Below are 19,521 nucleotides of genomic sequence, written 5' to 3' on the forward strand. Positions count from 1 at the left end.
ATTCCTCTTTCCACACAACTCCCCAATCCTGAGCTGAACCACACAAGGGAGAGGATCTAGCCGTGTGCCAAGAGGGCAAAGGTGGGTGCTCATGCAAGAAGCACCCAGGCCATCCTCTCGTTGACACACAGGCACTCACAGTCTGGGTGGTGGTCCAGTGGTGGGGATAGAATCAAGGAAGCCTTTGGACCTTTCCCAAAAAGAGAGGAGGATGAGCAAGTAGGGTCATGGGCTTCCTCCTCCTCCCTCAGTCACCAAATGCATGCAGTGACCAGTAAAACCCAGCAGATGGAGTGGGGATACTGGCCCTCCTCACCCCAGCAGTGTTCTTTTCTAGTGGTTGCCTGCTGGTGTTCTGTTGCATCTTTTTAGACTGTGAGCCCATTTGGGACAGGGAGGCATTAGTTATTTGATTTTTCCTCTGTAAACCGCTTTGTGAACTTTTTGTTGAAAAGCGGTATATAAATGCTGTTAATAATAACAGTAATACTGCTCAAATTCCCAGTCCAAACCTTCCCAACAAAAATTCCCTGATTCCAATCTACCTAGATAGTCCCTAGCTTAAGATTCTTTTGCTCATGGAATCCCCAGTCATTGCATTTGGAAACAAGTATGTACTCCTCATGGAGCTCCCAAAGACAGGGGATTAGCAGAGAACAATCCCTTCCTGTGGGTTGGGGAATTCCCTTCCTTCTTGTGGGTTGGGGAATTTATAACTTTCTTTTAATGATGTCATTAGTGGCATCAGAATGAAGTCTGACCAGTCAGACCTGATCATTCAATCCCACCCCCTAGATCAGGGGTCTCCAAGCCCCGGCCCGGGGACCGGATGTGGCCCATGTCGAGCCTCTATTCGACCCATGGCCAGTCTCTTGTCCCCTCAAAGCCTCTGACTTTGACCGAACATGATTGGAGCTGTGCTCTCTTTGCATCTGGAGGGTGTTCTAAGGGCCAGAGATTGAATGAATGAGCCCATTCATTCATTTATTCACTCATCTATGTTCCATCTCTAATTTATTTGTATAAATTTTATATTTAAATTTTTTTCTGGCCCTCTACACCGTGCCAGATATTTGATGCAGCCCTCTGGCCAAAAGGTTTGGAGACCCCTGCCCTAGATGAACAGATGTGGCTGCCCAATCGCTAAATGCACACCAATCGCAGTACTCCAGGTGGGAAGGAATATCCTCAATCCAAAAACACATATGGGCTGGATTATGGAGTTTCAAAAAAAGCGCAAAGGCAACTGGTAAAGTATGCCCCAGCAGCTTATTTAGGTGGCTGAAATAGCACAGGAGCTTCTGGGGAGGTAAAAGCATCCAGAAATACATTAAAATAGGCAAGGGGGGGCAGCATCAGATTAATCAGCGATACACACACACAAGTGGAAGCTGGGAGAATCAGCCGCTAGAACGGGATTCCCTTGAGCAGGACCTCTGAACACATGAAGTTTGACTGTACTGAAGCAGCAGCCTTTTCTGCCAAGGAGCAAAATCCAGCTTCAGCACTCAATCTCAGGAGGATTGAGACATCACTTAATAGTGGAGAGCAAGCTCCCTCACTATGAGTGAAGAATGAGGCCACTTAGACCCAGCTTCCTCCCTCTTTGTCTCTGCTTTCCAGCTCATCACATGCATCAAGCCATTGATGCAACCTCATGTCTTGGTCTGTTTCTTGGTGTCAGGCACCCAGATCTTCTGGTTCTTCTCTAATTCGTCTTAGAGTCTTTATTTCTGAAACCTCACTTGCCTCGTAGGTAAATCGTCCAATAAACAAAGGCCACTAGTATATCTCCTGTCCAGCAGGAGTTCTGAACTCTCCCATCTCCCCACTCCTTCCGCTATGAGAAGCCAGGCTCATTCCCTCTTCATCCCATTCTATCCCTCTCTTCTCTCTAACATCAAGCCACCTATGGATACTTCTCTGGGATCAAACAGACAGACGACACACAGCTCAAATGAAGTTGCCCATGTATTTATTATATGGCTCATTTATCTTGCTTGTTTGTGTTATTTTTTTTGCATCCCATACTATATTTTGACAAATTCTCCTATTATTGTGAACAGCCCCTAAATAAACTGTGCATCATGATTTGTACCTGTTGGACTCTCTCGCTTCATCCTTTTCTTCTTTTCTCCTATAAGTTACGCATTTCTCCCTAAGTGCATCATGACCAACAGTCCAAGATCCCTTAATGCACTTTAGGGAGGGACAGCCATAGGTCCATTGCTATGTGTTCCTGAGCAGGTATGGCACCATTCATCCAAAAGCACACCCAACTTGAGGTGCCTTCCTGAGTCAGAATTGCGATAACTCTGGATCAACAGATCCCACTGCATAATCTGGATCAAGCTGCTTCTATCTTATCTGGATTAATGTTTCAGAGAGTTTGGATAGAAAAGGCATGTCCAGGGCTTGGCTTCCCAGTCATGGTCCCAAAATATAGCTACATATCAGAGTTTATATGTACGCTTTATGTTTCTATGAGTTCCTAAGGTTAAGAGTTTCCTGGCTGTGCCCCAAAGAAAGAAATGCATTGCATCACCGCCTACCACACAGTATCAACACGCACAGGAACTAGACATGGAGGAAACAATGGGGCACTCCAGTGGGACTTTCATCATGCATAATATCAGGGAACACACAGAACACATCACAGAACGTCTTATGTGAGGCTGCATGAGAGAGCACAGCAAATTAATGAGATACACCTATAATTCAGCTTTGCAGCACAGTAGGCAGATAAAGCATGCAAGCCCTTTGTTCTCATTCCCTAACAGGGCTGAGAAAAAGAAATTTGACCTTATGAGACACAGGCCCAAATCCTGACCAACTTTTTCTCACTGACATAGCTGTGCCAATGGGGCATATGCTGCATCCTGCAGTTGAGTGGCAGTCACAGAAGCCTCTTCAAGGTAAGATTTGTTCCCTTTCTTCAGAGCTGCATTGCCCTTACCTTGGTGCTGGAAAGTTGGTTAGGATTGCACCTCAGGGGCATGGGGGAAGGAAGATCAGTGCGACCCCTCACAAAGCATTGCAAGTGCGTGGCACACACTTTAAATTCACAATCAAATTCTGGGCTTCCATCTTATAAACCCATTTCAGTATCATCAATCCTGGTTTCCACAATCCTTCTTGCTGTTTTAAATATGGTCCATTCTAATTGAATTTATATGAAAGAATGGTGCATATCAGAGAGCACATTTCTCCAGTCACCCTAACAGATTTGTGACAACATGCAGGAAGGGCTTCCAAAAATAAAGTCAATTTCAGTACTTCCTTACAGATTGCATTTTAATTAGTGCTAGTGAACAAATGACTGAAGGGTAGGAATATTGGACAATCTCTATTTATCTCATATACCTTCCAGGTGAAGTTGAGGGTGCTGAATGCATGACAGAAAGATTATCTCAGCACTTCTGCTGTAGCTTCTCTGAATATTTTGGAGCCATTGGCTCTGGTCTGTCCATTTATATTCTGGCTTTCAATCACAGTGGATGTTTAATGGCTTGTATTGGGGGATATGTATTCTTGATTAGCAAGTCCACATTCAAAGACAATAGCTCCTTCTCTTCAGCTGCTCCATTCATCTGGAAGGTGAAGTTCTGCAGGAGAGTGCTGAAGAAGAGGAAAAGCTCCATCTTAGCCAGTGCTTCCCCTGGGCAGGATCGCTTCCCTGGGGAGAAAAAGCAGGCAGAGTTAGTCAATCAGAGTGTCCAAGACTTGTAGGATTGCATGTGGTTAATGCTTTTTTTCCAGATTCCATGCTCCTTACCCTTTTCCTTGTTCATTTGGTTTTGTTACCTCCTTTTTCTTTTATTAAACTTTTAATAAAACTTTTACTTTTTGCTCTGAGGGCGCAATCCTATCCTGCACTGGAACAGGCAAACTGAGAGGCTTGCGCTGTATCCAGCGCAGGATAGTGGCCATAAGCAGCTCAACCGGAAGCAAGGGGAAACATTTCCCCTTACTTCCGGGTAAAGGCTGCTGGCCTCTATGGGTCTCCTCGGAGGTGGCACAAGTCCAAGGAGAGCGGAGCGGCTTGAAACTCCGTTTTCCCCGGGAACGGGGATTCGGATGCAACATAACTGGGATCCAGGATAATAGAGAGCCATGAGGTTCATTATTCTAGAGGGGAGTTCTGCTCAGGGAACACCTCAGGCTAGCCTGATGTCCTGGGTTGGTGGCAGAAGACTCAACCTACCAAGCCTTTTCCCCAGTAAGCTGTGTGTCCAAACAGAGAAGAGAAGGGAACCAGAAGAGAGTGAGCATGCTAACCACTGAGCCTTACTATCCTGGATCACTGTGTGTTTGTTGGCAGCCCCTCTCCTGACCTTAACAATGCCCACCAATCACAAAGCAAAAAAGCTGCAACTAAGGACACACATGCCTGAATGTCTCCAACTTTTTCACCCTGCTCCCTTCTAACCTCACTCTGCTTTCTGCAAACGCCTTTTCCACCCCCACCCACTGCTGAACACGTGCCTGGAATTTGACGGTATTCCGAAGACATTCCTCTGCAAAGGGTGCACTGAAGAATCTCTGACTCGGGATGAAGGAAATAAAAAGTGACTTTAGTGTGAGCATCCCCCTTGGCCCTCACCCCACTGCTCAAGTTCTGCCTGTCAACTGGGCCAAGCTGACTCTTCCAACCATTGACTCAAATTAAAGGATTTAACATCTCCATCCACAACTACTTGTAGCCTTCCAGCTAAAGGTGCATATCAGAGATGCAGACAGAGAACTGCTATGAAAAAACACAGATACTCTAGTTGTTGCTTGTCTTTATGCAGATCCAGATATATTCCATCATCCCAGTACACACTCATTTACTCCTGGGCCACAGCATGAATATGTAGGTCCACTAAGTTACCTGCTGAAAAACGCATAAAGGCATCTCTCTTTGTGAACTCGCCCTTCTCATCCAAGAAATGGCCTGGGTTAAACTCCTCTGGTGTCTCCCACTGGAGTGGGTCAAAGTGCAAAGAAGTGAAGAATGGAATGACAGAGGTGCCCTTCAAGGAAAGGAGAGGACATTACTTGCTTCAGCTTGCTATCTTAGAAACAGGTTGTCTGAGAAAGATCTGGGGACTCTGTGAAAAGAATTTCCATGAGGGTGATGTACTAGCAATGGTCTATTCAAAGTACCCTAACAGTACAATTCTACGCATACTTATTTAACTTATTGAATTAAATGGAACTTAAGTCACTTTAGGACCTGTCCTATCCAGCTTTCCAGCACTGATGAAGCTGTGCCAATGGGGCATGTGCTGTATCCTTCAGTAGTCACAGAGGCCTCCTTAAGGTAAGCGAAGATTTGTTTCTTTACCTCGGGGCTGCACTGTGGTTGCATTGGTGCTGGAGAGTTGAATATAATTGGGCCCTCTGCATTGGATTGTAAGCTAATGGCCCAATCCTATCCAGGCATTGCATTGATGGAACTTGTCCTCCATCAGTGCAAGACCAGTGCTGATGGCATGGCAGCCACAGTCATGTGTTAACTTACAGCCCAATGCTGAGCTGCTTGGAGTGTGGGGCTGCCCCAGCACCAAAATGACAGCTGCGGCATCCAATGACAGTGCACCCCAGGCAGCCACTTCTACAAAAGAAGGGAACTTTTGTCCTCTTCCCTTGAGTAAGGGTGGTAGCCCCACAATGGGGCTACTCAATTCTGCTCTCGAGACAGCACAAAATTAAAGAGTCCAGTGTTGAACCATGCAGTCTGAAACAGGGCTCTGGATTTGGTGAAGCCAAGTTCCACCAGTCCTGCCCCCTCTCGCCCAGCTCCCTCCCCCACTGCACCTCCTCCCGCCCTTCATCCGCCCTCTGCCTGCCTCCCCCTGCCCTGGAACACCTCCTGCCTGCCTCCCCCCACACCCTCACTCACCTGTCTGGCGCCAGGCAGCCCGGGCGATCACCGGGTGGCGGAATGCGGGCACAGCACCGGAGGTGGTCCAGTGAGGGCTTGCGCTGGGCTAGTTCTGGCACTGGGCCTGCAGTAAGGGCTCACAAACCTGCCTTATGGCACTTTTGCAACAATGCACGCCAGCAGTGAGCCAGTGCACACTGTTCAGGATCATGCCCTGAGTACTCAGCCCCCGTTGGAGTAGGTAAGTCAGTGGGGGGCATTCCAGGCTGTTCCAGGGAAGGATTGGGGCAGGGATCAGGGCCAGCTTGGGGCATGTCAAAATCAGGCTGGGGGTAAATGGCATCTCTGCTTATATGCTATTCAGTGTGATCCCCAAGAACTCTAATACTGATACCTTTAATTTGCAATTGACAGGGATATACATCATCATCATCATCATCATCATCATTATTAACAACAAAAACAACAACAGTATTTATATACCGCTTTTCAACAAAAGTTCACAAAGCGGTTTACAGAGAAAATCAAACAAACAACTAATGGCTCCCTGTCCCAAAAGGGCTCACAATCTAAACAACGCAAAATAGCAGCAGACAGCCACTAGAAAAGACACTGCTGGGGTGAAGAGGGCCAGTTACTCTGTTCCTGCTGAGTAAAAGAGGATCACCCACTTGAAAAAGTGCCTCTTGACCAATTTACAAGGGTCTCCTATATTGGACTCCTGTATAGTTGTGTCTCCTGTACTGTGCTTTTTGTTCTTTAAGTGATGCAGTTTCGACTTTTTGCAATTTTGGCTTTACATGCTGATCTTGGAACATAACCCTTGCATAAGATGTGGAACAACTGTAATCATCAACATTGTAGCAGAGTTTCATGTGATATTTTAAGGATATTCATGAATATGAATATGGAATAAATCTACAGGATGTAACTTTTTACATCCTGACTTTGTAAGCACAAGATAGATGTGGAAAGCCAGGGACATTTATAGGATAACATTCCTCCTTTCCCTCACCACAGCACCCGATAACATGCCGAGTCACCATACCTTAGGGATTGTGTGGCCCCTGAATTCTGTATCTCGAGTCATTGCGCGTGGGAAGGTCTCAGCACTGGATTTCTCGTATCTCTGAATCTCATGGACAACCGCATTGGTGAAGGGCATCTTCATACGGTCTTCCATGCTCGGAGGGCGGTGAGTACCTACCACCTCAGCAATCTCCTGCTGGACTTTAGCTGTAAGGAACACGTTTTTATCATATAAGAGGAGGAGATATATATAACCCACTGGGCTGCTCAAACCCCTATTGAATACACGAGCAAAGAGAAGGTATATAAATAACAACAACAACAACAACAACAACAACAACAACAACAACTTTATTTTTACCCCGCCTTTCTCCCCGAAGGGACTCAAGGCAGCTTACAACAGGTTAAAAAACATAATTTAAAACAAATACAAACATATTAACACGTCATAAAAAACAGCAGTCATAATAAAAATAGGTAAAAAGAGCATAGAGCAGCAGCAAGTCATAAAAGAATCAGGCCTGTAAAAAATATTAAAAGATGTTAAAAAGGCCGAGAACTCAGAAGGCTTGCTCAGAAGGCTGGCTCAGAAGCCAGCAACAGCAGAGATTTCCACAGAAGATATTCACAGAGAGGCAGGACATTCAGCTAAAAATTATTTACGACAAAAAAAGCAGACCTGATTTCACTGCATAATGGATGATTCTTCCAATTTAGCAAAGCAATCCCCCTACTTTTGAATTGATTCCCCGCTTTATGAATTGGTTCCATTGCCTCAGGAGTTGGAAAGCCATCACAGGTAGTGGTGAGATTGCTGGACTAGAACAATGGAGGTTTGGCTTCCCAGGTTTAAACCCTTCCTTGGGCACTAAGCTCCCTAAGGAATCTTTGGCAAATATTTTGCTGTTGATAGTGAATTTGATTCCCTGGTCTGGGGAATGAATTTTATTTAAGGTCTTCAATCTCCCAGGTGGGCGAATGATTTGAATTTTAATCCCACTTAAGGAATTCTGCTCCCTGTCTAGCAAATTGATTCACCTGCCTTTGAGTTGATTCCCTGATTGATGAATTAGCTCCTAACTCTGAGAAGAGCTCAGAAGAGCTCCTGGAGCCTTTAAACAGGGACCTGGTTTTTGTGGCAGGCATTCTTATGGGGGGGGGGAGGCTCCCAAATCTTCTTTTACCCCAGGCATCAGATGCCTTAGCTATGCCACTGCTCTGCATCACACTCAAGATGTGATGACCTATCATGGGTCAATGCCCTCATAGTGGGCCTGTACCACAAGGCATTGTCACAGATCCACTGAAACTCACCATCTTATAATCAGTTCTGTTAATTTTGCATATCCAATATACAAAGACTTTTGTGAACTCAAGCTGGGGAATAAAGTAGGAAGTTCAAGAAAGATGCATCCTGCAATTGTTTAAGCTGCAGAGATTAATCTTTGATACTTCTCAAATGTAGGTCTTTTCTATTCTTTCCATATGTAATGGTAGTAATAGAGTCCCATTACCTTCACTGTTCTCTTTACTGTACCTTGAATATGTGGGAATTTGGCCATTGCCAGGAGGCTATAGAGCAAGGCTTGACTTGTGGTTCCTGTACCAGCAATAAAGAGTTCTAGGACTGCCATGACAAGATCTTCATGACTGAAGATGACTTCATTGTGAGACTGGTCCTATTGAAAGTAGATGAAGGGGGAAAGGGAGAATAAAATTACCACTTGAAAGATAGATGCAAAAAAAGAGACTTCTCAATCTGCTTCAGTCAATGTCCCAGATGTAATTCTCACATGTTCCCCAAAATAGTTTAATTCCTTCACTTGTATTAATAATCGTCTCTCATCTGTAGTTATCCTGGAGAGCAACACGATGCTCTTTAGCAGCCTCTACCCATAGAAGAGGAACACAGGCAGTGCATGCACAAGAAATGGTGGACAGGACAGCAACTTTCACTGAAATTTAGGATGCAGTGAAAGAAAGTTATGAATCCCCTACCTTCTCCAACTTGATAAGGAAGCAGTCAATAAAGTCCCGGGGGTTCTGAGGATCCAGACTCTCCATGTGGGACTTCACCCTCTCATGGATAAAAGTATACATTTTTTGACCTTCTGCTATGACCTTTTTGTGCCTTCCAGGCAGATAGTTCATTATTTTTGGGAAAGCAAAATACACCTGGAATAGAGATGACACATACATTAGATACTGTATTACAGTGGTTCTCAAACTGGTGGGTCATGACCCACCAGTTCCAGTAATGCTTCTCCCGTTCCTTTAAGGGGCGGGGGAAGGGGAGGGAGGCAGCGATGCAATCCCCAGGATCACGTCGCTAAGGCAGGTGAGGGGGGGTGCTTTGCTCTCCCGTTATGTAGGCAGGGCTGCAGCAGGCTGCAGGAGGTGCGGGGAGCCCTGCACAGTGTTCCCCGAGGCTTGGAACGTTCGCTAAAAGCGGGCACAAAACACCTCCTGTGAAACAGAAGTACTTTGCGCCCGCTTATGCGATATATCATTATTACAGTTTGGAGGCATGGAATAAAATAATAAAAACTGCTTCTGTACTGCCAGCCGCACCTGTGATGCACAATGGGAAATTTCACCTTGATTGACACTTGGGAAACTTTTCAAAATGGCACAGTGCTGGCCCAGGTAACATGGCATCATAGTTTTAGAGAATTGTATTTGAGAGTACATGGATTATCAAGAAAGCAGGTAGGTGACAGCTGTATAGTTGGAACTTCAATATATAAAACGACGTCTGATTAGGCACAATGAAAATATTTACTGCTCAATGAAGATTTCTGTGAAACTTGTGTAACAGTTTCTTCCTTATGGTGCTGAATATTTTGTAGACTTTAAAGTAAGAATAATAACAAGTAATAGTGTCTGAGATGACAAACAACCGTGAAAACATTTTACCATGTTGTTTAGACCAGAGGATTAAACCAGAACATAAAAGGATGAGCAATGAGTAGAAGTGTTTGTTTTTATTGATAATTAAATAAAAACACGAAACACTCTATTTTGCACTGTAATAAAAACATGAAGCCCCACAGTTTTCAAACACCTCTATCCATAGGAAATGGGTCTCCTTCCTCCCCTTCTCCTCCCTTTGCATCTCCTTTCTCTCCCCTCCCCCACCTCTCTCTCTCTCTCTCTCTCTCTCTCTCTCTCTCTCTCTCTCTCTCTGTGATCTCTTCCTTTTTTCTTCCACTCCTTCGTCCTCCTCTCCCTTCCTGGCCTCCCCCTTTGCCCCTCTTTCAGTCAGCCTTCAAAGGTTGGTCCCAGACTGCCACCCTCATCAATTCCAGCTGCAGCAGTGTCTCCCTCCCTCAGTCCCATGACGCCCTTCAAGGACATCATCATTGGGGATGTTCAAGGCAAACTGCTTTGCACTGCCATCGCCAGGTTAAGAACATAAGAACAGCCCCACTGGATCAGGCCATCGGCCCATCTAGTCCAGCTTCCTGTATTTCACAGTGTCCCACCAAATGCCCCAGGGAGCACACAAGACAGCAAGAGACCTGCATCTTGGTCCCCTCCCTACCAGTAAAATGCCATTGACTAGAGCAGGGGTGCCCAAACCACAGCCCTGGGGCCATTTGTGACCCTCAAGGACTCCCAATGCGGCCCTCAGGGAGCCCGCAGTCTCCAATGAGCCTTTGGCCCTCCGGAGACTTGCTGGAGCCCACACTGGCCCAACGCAACTGCTCTCAACGTGAGGGTGATTGTTTGACCTCTCACATAAACTGTTGGATGAGGACTTGCTCCACTGCTTGCTGTTTCACGTCTGTGATGCAGTAGCGGCAGCAAAGGAAAGGTCACTTTGTGCATGGCCTTTTATAGGCCTTGAGCTATTGCAAGACCTTCATTCATTCATATAAGTTCATCATTAATATATTCATTTATGTAAACTTATGTAAATTTATTCAAATTTCAAATGTTAATTAATTCTTTTTTTCCCCGGCCCCCGACACAGTGTCAGAAAAGTGATGTGGCCCTCCTGCAGAAAACTTTGGACACCCCTGGAGTAAGAGGATACTGGGGCTGGTAGCAACCTTAGGGGAAGGAAGGTATGGATTAAAAAGAAACACACACTAGAATCTCCTAGAAAAATTGACTCTGAATGAGAAAACAGAAAGTGAAGTTTCCTCCCAAGTATTTTACTGATAAGGATGAAAAGGAAGTACTGTACCAATAAGGAGCTTTCATTCAGCAGCTACTGAATTCAACTGAAATGACTCTGAAGTAGATTGAAGTACGTAGATTGATTTGATGATTGCAGTAGTTGATTTGATGTTGAGTGTAATTCTTTCCAAATCAAATGCACACCCCTGCATAAAGTGTCTACCAGGCTGGCACACACTGTTACAAAAACAAGACTATTTCGTTGATAAAAAATGTGGCAGAATTGAACTATCTTTAATTCTCATTATGGGAGTTCTTCCGCATAGACACAGGAATGGTGGGTAGCAGTAAGGAGGCAGATATTTTGATGGCTGACTGGAGACAGCCTGGGGCCAGGAGAGGACCCTCCTCCAGAATGAGAAGTAGTTTTCACAAAACTCAGGTGTCACCCAGAATGATATATGTGAACTTGGGTCACCTGAAGAAGGTACAAGGATGCTGGGATACAGGAGACAACAGAGCCAACTGAGATAGCATCGCATGATTTCACCAGGAGGCTTACTGGATGGCTTGGAGGATCCAAACTTTAGGAAAGATACTCTCAGCCAAAGAGGCTGGGGTGGAGGTCATTAAGCAGGCCTTATGCAAACTCATAACGAAGAGAATGAGAACACCATTGCTATCCCATCATGACACAAAAGAATCTTGTGGAAACACTTTTGCGAGCTCTTAAGCATTAACAGAAGCAATGAAAGCAAATGGAAGGAAGTCTCCAGAGTCAGCACAGAGAAGAAACAACATACCACTCCTAAGAAACTTCGGAGGAAGGCTATACGGTCTGTCACACGGGGTATTGCTCTAGGAAGACCTTATCCTTGTAGTCAAACCGACTCCCAAAGACAACGGAGCAGATCACATTTGAAACAGCACTTGTGATGATGCTTCTTGGATCAAATGGTTGCCCTGTAAGGAGAGCCGAAGACAGTGACTGGGATCTGAACCCCCCCCCCCCTTAAAACCATATTCCTGAATTAAAACTAAAAGTTAATCCTGAGGCTTTGGAATGTCTTAATACTCTGCTCGACCTTGTCTGGCTGCTATTTCCTCCACCAGGCAAAGTGCTTCCTCCTGCACACGATCGGACATTCTTCTCTTCCCCATCCCAAAGTCCCGCAGTGTGGAAAGTGTGAACCGGCGCAGTTCCCGCCATTTGCTCTCATCTGAGTTGCCAAAACCTGAAAACAAACCATTACGAAACAATTTGTCAGTTGTAAGAAAGAAAGAAAGAAAGAAAGAAAGAAAGAAAGAAAGAAAGAAAGAAAGAAAACAATATGTTTCAAGAGAAAATATGGTTCTGGTGCTTTCTCAGTTCAAGCTATGCCTATATTTTTGTTAATATTCTGCCATTTAAAATAAAACTTCCAGAAGGGGGTGTACTTATATTCATCTGCAGTAGTAACAAGTTATTTAAAACCAGGCTGCTTGCATGCTCTCATGTCTTTCAAGTAAGAAGGATAACACTGAGAAACACATGCTGTGTGGATGACCAGGAAGGGTGTTTATTTTTTGGTAAATTTCTAACTATATTTACAACAGTTTAATAAGGTTAGCCCAAGACAACATTTTGCCTGAGGTGACAAGATGGCCCCCCTTCATACAAATGATAGGCTGCAGGGACACCCCACTGTTATTTCCCCTTTGGCACCACCCCTTCATCCTTCCAACATCATTTCCTTATTTGACACTTCGCTGCAGATAAAGTCTATAGGCCAAAAGAAATCAATATTATAGGTAGAGAATAATGAAGCCCATCTCCATATTCAATCCCTTCCTCACATTGACAGATTTCTAGGAAAACAATGTGAAGGCGTGAACTGAATAAAAGAAACAGATTTGTAAAAAGAATGACTGAATGACAGCCCCAGCCCAAGTCCCCACTGCACATGAAATGGCACATCAACTTTCCTGACAGAAAATGTAAGACACAACAAGAAATATCTTCTGCATCTCATCTGTTCGAGCCCACCTTGACCACTGGTCCCTGGAATTTTGAAGGGGATGTCAGGACGCCCACCAAACTCTTCGGCATGACCGAGCAAAGCATCTTTCACCACTTCATATCCACAGAGCACGACTGTTGGCTTTGGTCCCACCCAAACCGTGAAGACAGGGCCATATTTCTTAACGAGCTGAAGGCAAAATGAAATATATATATAATAAATAACAGATTATTTATCTGTTTATTATTTCTTTAAAGATTTCTACACTGCCTTTCGATCAAAGAGTCTCCAAGGTAGTTTACAGAAACACATGTTTTAAATCCATTATTCCCGTTCCATTATTCCTCTGGGTCGCAACCAGAACACAGAGTGTCCTTCCCCTCCCTAATGCTATCCCAGCACAAATGGCAGTTCATTCAAGCAAGAAGGAGGAGAGCAAGCCCCCTGCGCCCTTTCCTCTTCCAGCTGGTCTTCCCCTTGCCACAGCATTCATGGTCTTCTTAGGGAAAGTCAGCTGCAAACTCTCAGTCTCTTTTTTACCTGTCAGTGATGGCAGAATACCCATCTTCTTGCTCCTGGAGTCTCACCCAACTCCCAGGAGTTGATCTAAATTAAGATCCAATCCCGGGTCAGCAGGTGTGCCCACACTCTCTGAACCCCCGCCCACTGCCACTGCAGCTCTGGTGAATGCATGCGCACAGTCCTCTCAAAGAGGGCAGCCAGGCAATCAAACAAACAAGTGAGCACACCCTTGTCCACCATACCCTTACTTACTTTCTGTCTCTGTAAGGCTTACAGTATAAACAAATCAAGGGCAGAAGCTTCTCTTGAGTGGCATTCTCTATCTGGGCATGCATCTCTCCACGCCATGCTCAGCTCTTTTTTCCTAGCTCAATGGCCTAATCAGAAGGTTCAAGCATGCGTATCTTACTACTGATGGACCCAATGTCCGGCCCCTATCTAGAAGAAGGTTGCCAACTGCTGGTGTAGAGCAAAGAAGGGAGAAATTAGCCTTGTGTCCTTCCTATCATCCATCCTTTCATCCCATGCAACTTTTGTTTTCTCCCTACAAAGACTAGAAGCAGTGAAAGGGATGGCCTCACCTTTAGATAGGAGTTGTACAAAGGCAGGACATCTTTCTGGAAGAGGTTGCCCAGAAACGGCCAGGGAGCGGGTCCTGGAGGCAGCTCTCTTTGCTTCCTGTACGTTTTGAAAGTGGAGAAGAAGAAAATGAAGAGAAGGAACAGGGCTCCTGTCCCAGCCACGTCCATCTTTCCCGTCACTCCTTTGGCTGGAAATCCAAGAAACTGCTGAAGAGAGACTAGACCAAAGACAGGCTGCTTGCCAGAGACTCCACAAGACCAACTTCACATTTTGTCCACTCCCTCCTGTCTTCTTTCTGTTTAATGTGTTCTTTGTCCTCTGTTGACAGAGGCGTTTGAAAGGATTTTGACCCTGTGACAAACAGGTTAATGACCTTGAATTCCTGAATGTTTTGGTACAGGACATTTGCAGAAGATTAACAAGCTAACCAGCTTTCCAGTGCCAATGCAGCTGCAATGGAGCCCCAGGGTTACAGAGCACACTCACCATGGTTGTATTGGCATGGGAAAGTTAGTTAGGATTGGGCTGTATATGCACTAAAATGAGGAGATGCCAATAACCCATTTTGAGGTAACATTTATTGTTACAGATGGGATCTCAGTATCCACTGATTAGGAATCCACTTATCCGACTCACCACTGATACCAGGGTCCACCTTTAAATGCCTTACAGCAAGGAAAAAAGCACCAAAATCCCATTTCCTACCTTTGTGCTGTTAAGCTGCACCAGTTGCAAGCTTCTCCGGGTTAAAAATTGCTTTAAAGGCCCACTTCCAGGTTTCTGGCTCCTCCATTGTTGCCCCAGATTGCACAGGTATAGATTTTATTCCGCATTCAGCCAATAGATGGGTGAATAATGAAATCTAATGGAATTACCTACCCTATGAAGCAGCTGTATGCCGTACATCGTCTATACCAGAGGAGTCAAACATAAGACCCATAGGCAACTGGTGGTCAACTGTGGGAAACAGGTTGCCAGGCTAGGTTAGAGATAGAGATAATGTTAATGTTAGAGATAATGGGCAAAACACAGAGATAGTCAAAGGAGATACACAGAGGAGTCAAACATAAGACCCCCAAGTCAAACGCGGCCCCCAGAAGCAATTTATCTGTCCCCCGTTACAATTAGGCTCTCCCAGCATGATAATTGGACTCGCTCATATCTTGAAAATACATAGATTTGCACATTTTTCACTTCTGTCATTTGCAGCTAATGCGTTTCTATGTGATAACTGCTTATTTCTGGTCATCATCTGATGACACTTCCTGCTTACTGATGTCACTTCCAGCCCTCAGCAGGCACCATGAATGCAAACTTCAGCACTCTGTATGAAATGAGTTTGACATCAGTGGTCTATACCTTGTTACAAAGCATTTAAAGGTGAACCCCGGTATCAACTGATTTTGGTATCCACTGAGGGTTAAGGAACGGAACCCCAATGGATACCTTGGTCCCACCTGTATTTATTTTTTACATTTTTATACCACCCTTCTTCCAAGAAGCTCAGGGTGGTATACATGGTTCCTTCCTTCCTTTTGTCCTCACAACAACCCTGTGAGGCAAGTGAGATTCAGAGAGAGTGATGGTCTCAAAGACACCCAGGAATAGATTTTATTCTGCATTCAGCCAATAGATGGGGTGAATAATGAAATCTAATGGAATTACCTACTCAGGGCCTATGAAAGGAATTTTATCAGGGAGTACAATGTTTATTCAGGGCCCCTTCCCAAAGGGGGAGGGGCAAAATGGTGCAGCAGAATGGGGGGACAAAATAGGATAGGGCAGGGGTCGGCAACCTGCAGTTCTGGAGCCGCGTGTGGCTCTTTCAGCCAACTGCTGCGGCTCCCTCTGGAGTCCAAGCACTGCCGCGCTCCCCAGGAAGGGGCGCGCGGGAAGCTGCCGGTCCCCCAGCTGGGCAGGGAGAGCACTCGACCCTGGAGACTCCCAGGAGCAAGGTGAGGCGCGTGCTGCCCACTTGGGGAGTTTGGCGCCGGTGGAGAGCCTTTCCCTGCAGGCGGCAGCGGCGGGGGGGCGCCTGGAGAGCTGGCTCGTTCCCTGCGGGTAAGCAGTAAGCGGATGAGGCTTACTCCCAGGAAAGGGTGCCTGGGATTGCAGCCTTGGAGCCTGCTCCTGTGCGTGTCTACTCAGTTGTAAGCCCCATTACAGCAGATGAGGCTTACTCCCAGGAAAGGGTGCCTGGGATTGCAGCCTTGGAGCCTGCTCCTGTGCGTGTCTACTCAGTTGTAAGCCCCATTACAGCAGATGAGGCTTACTCCCAGGAAAGGGTGCCTGGGACTGCAACCTTGGAGCCTGCTCAAGGGCAAGTGCAAGGACAGGTGAGTGGGAGCCTGTGCCCGGCAGGTCTGTTCGCGAGTAGTCCCTGGGCTACTCCCAGGAAGGTGTGGAGGGCTGTAGCCTCAGCCCCCTCCTGTGCAGGTCTACTCACAAGTAAGCCCCGCTGTAGTCAGTGGGGCTTCCTCCCAGGAAGGTGTGGAGGGCTGCAGCCTCAGCCCTCTCCTGTGCAGGTCTACGCACAAGTAAGTGTGGGGCTTCCTCCCAGGAAGGTGTGGAGGGCTGTAGCCTCAGCCCCCTCCTATGCAGGTCTACTCACAAGTAGTCAGTGAGGCTTCCTCCCAGGAAAGTGTGGAGAGTACTGCAACCTGAGAGCTCCAACCAACTTGTCAGCTCAGAAGTCCCATTGTAGTCAATGGGGCTTACTCCCAGGATAGTGTGGAGAGGGTTGCAGCCTGAGTGAGGGAGGACAGGCAGGCAGGGCAGACGCTGGCCTGTGGCTGTCCCCCCACCTTCCCCCCCAGCTCTGGCTTCTTCTTTTCCCCACCTCTGGAGTCTGTATCCTTTTTTCCTTCCAGCAGGGTGCCTCTGGAAGGTGGGGGGAGTTCTTTAGTATCCATGTAAGATAAGCAGATGCCATAACCGCCATAGAGGACCAGGCGTCTGAAAACACAGGACAAGAATGAGTAACGCTCTTTACTCAGCGTGTGGTTGGTCTGTGGAACTCCTTGCCACAGGATGTGATGATGGCATCTGGCCTGGATGCCTTTAAAAGGGGATTGGACAAGTTTCTGGAGGAAAAATCCATTATGGGTTACAAGCCATGATGTGTATGTGCAACCTCCTGATTTTAGAAATGGGCTATGTCAGAATGCCAGATGCAGGGGAGGGCACCAGGATGCAGGTCTCTTGTTATCTGGTGTGCTCCCTGGGGCATTTGGTGGGCCGCTGTGAGATACAGGAAGCTGGACTAGATGGGCCTATGGCCTGATCCAGCGGGGCTGTTCTTATGTTCTTAAGAATGTATGACAAAACTAACTAAAAGCTACAAGAGGGGGCTACATTATAAAAATGGGACCTATAAGAGCATAAAGGTAAAAAAAACAAAAAACTATATATGCAGTGTTATCAGCCTAAAGAAAACACAGGTCATGGTTCAGGATGTGGACTCACCTCCCAGCATTACAATCTCTGCGCATGAACTGGAGGTTGTCCATGACTTTGTGTACCTTGGCTCAACGATCTCCGACACTCTTTCTCTCGATACCGAGCTAAACAAACGCTTCGGTAAAGCAGCTACCACGTTTTCCAGACTCACAAAGAGAGTCTGGTCCAACAAGAAGCTGACGGAACATACCAAGATCCAGGTCTACAGAGCTTGCATCCTGAGTACACTTCTGTACTGCAGCGAGTCATGGACTCTCCGCTCACAACAGGAGAGGAAACTGAACGCTTTCCACATGCGCTGCCTCTGACACATTCTCGGCATCACCTGGCAGGACAAAGTTCCTAACAACACAGTCCTGGAATGTGCTGGAATTCCTAGCATGTATGCACTGCTGAAACAGAGACGCCTGCGTTGGCTCGGTCATGTCGTGAGAATGGATGATGGCCGGATCCCAAAGGATCTCCTCTATGGAGAACTCATGCAAGGAAAGCACCCTACAGGTAGACCACAGCTGCGATACAAGGACATCTGCAAGAGGGATCTGAAGGCCTTAGGAATGGACCTCAACAAGTGGGAAACCCTGGCCTCTGAGCGGCCTGCTTGGAGGCAGGCTGTGCAGCATGGCCTTTCCCAGTTTGAAGAGACACTTTGCCAACAGTCTGAGGCTAAGAGGCAAAGAAGGAAGGCCCATAGCTAGGGAGACAGACCAGGGACAGACTGCACTTGCTCCCGGTGTGGAAGGGATTGTCACTCCCGGATTGGCCTTTTCAGCCACACTAGACGCTGTGCCAGAACCACCTTTCAGAGCGCGATACCATAGTCTTTTGAGACTGAAGGTTGCCAATGTACTTCCTTTTAGATGTCAAAAGGGTTTTGTGACTTCCGAGGTTTTCTTTTCTCTGGAAAACAGGTCCAAATGGCTCTTTGAGTGTTTAAGGTTGCCAACCCCTGGGATAGGGGGAGGGTGCTGGCAGCCACAATAGTCTTTGAAGATCAGTTCTACTAGCCTTCTTGATGCAGAGCCCATCAGCAAGTTCAGGTCAGATCCCAGGAACTTTCTGGGCCCCCACCTTTGGCTCCTGGGCCCCCTTTCTGACCCTGGGCCTGGGTACAAAATTACCCCCTTTACCCCCATTACAAAATTACCTCTCCGAGGCCCTGTACCTACCCCATGAAGCAGCTGAATAGCGTCTGTACCACAGGAGTCAAATATAAGACTCCCAAGCCGAATGCGGCCCCCAGAAGCAATTTATCTGTCCCCTGTTATAATTAGGCTCTCCCAGCATGATAATTGGACTCTCTCATATCTTGAAAATATGAAGATTTGCACATTTTCTCTTCTGTCATATGCAGCTAATGGGTTTCTATGTGATAACTAAGTGCTTATTTCTGGCCATCATCTGATGACACGTCCTTAATGATATCACTTCCAACCCTCTGCAGGCACCATGAATGCAAACTTCAGCCCTCTGTATGAAATGAGTTTGACATCCATGGTCTATACCTTGTTACAAAGCATTTAAAGGTGAACCCCGGTATCCACTGATTTTGGTATCCACTGAACGGAACTCCAATGGATACCTTGGTCCCACCTGCATTTATTTTTTACATTTTATACCACCCTTCTTCCAAAAAGCTCAGGGTGGTATACATGGTTCCTTCCCTCCGTTTGTCCTCATAACAACCCTGTGAGGTAGGCAGCAGCCTCCCAAGGGCACGAGAAGCCTGTGCCAGCCCCCCTCAGGGCTCCCCAACATGCAGAGACAGGCAAAATAACAATCGTGACCACTTCCCTGGGAGTCTGAGAACCACTGGTAGAGATAGCTTATTTAAAAAACAGCTGTTTCCATGTTCCTGTGTCCCTCAAATTGGAAGAATAACACTAAGAACCGCATTGTGTGTGAATTATCAGGAAGAGGTTTTTGAAAATGCAG

General features: G+C 46.3%; 1 pseudogene; it reads right to left on the reverse strand.

Moving 5' to 3' along the window:
- Positions 1-3,488: 3,488 nt before the first annotated feature.
- On the reverse strand, positions 3,489-14,294 carry LOC136638859 (cytochrome P450 2B4-like; annotated as a pseudogene).
- Positions 14,295-19,521: the final 5,227 nt, after the last annotated feature.

This window comes from Tiliqua scincoides, chromosome 2, assembly GCF_035046505.1.
Source record: "Tiliqua scincoides isolate rTilSci1 chromosome 2, rTilSci1.hap2, whole genome shotgun sequence".
In the NCBI taxonomy this organism is placed as follows: domain Eukaryota; kingdom Metazoa; phylum Chordata; class Lepidosauria; order Squamata; family Scincidae; genus Tiliqua; species Tiliqua scincoides.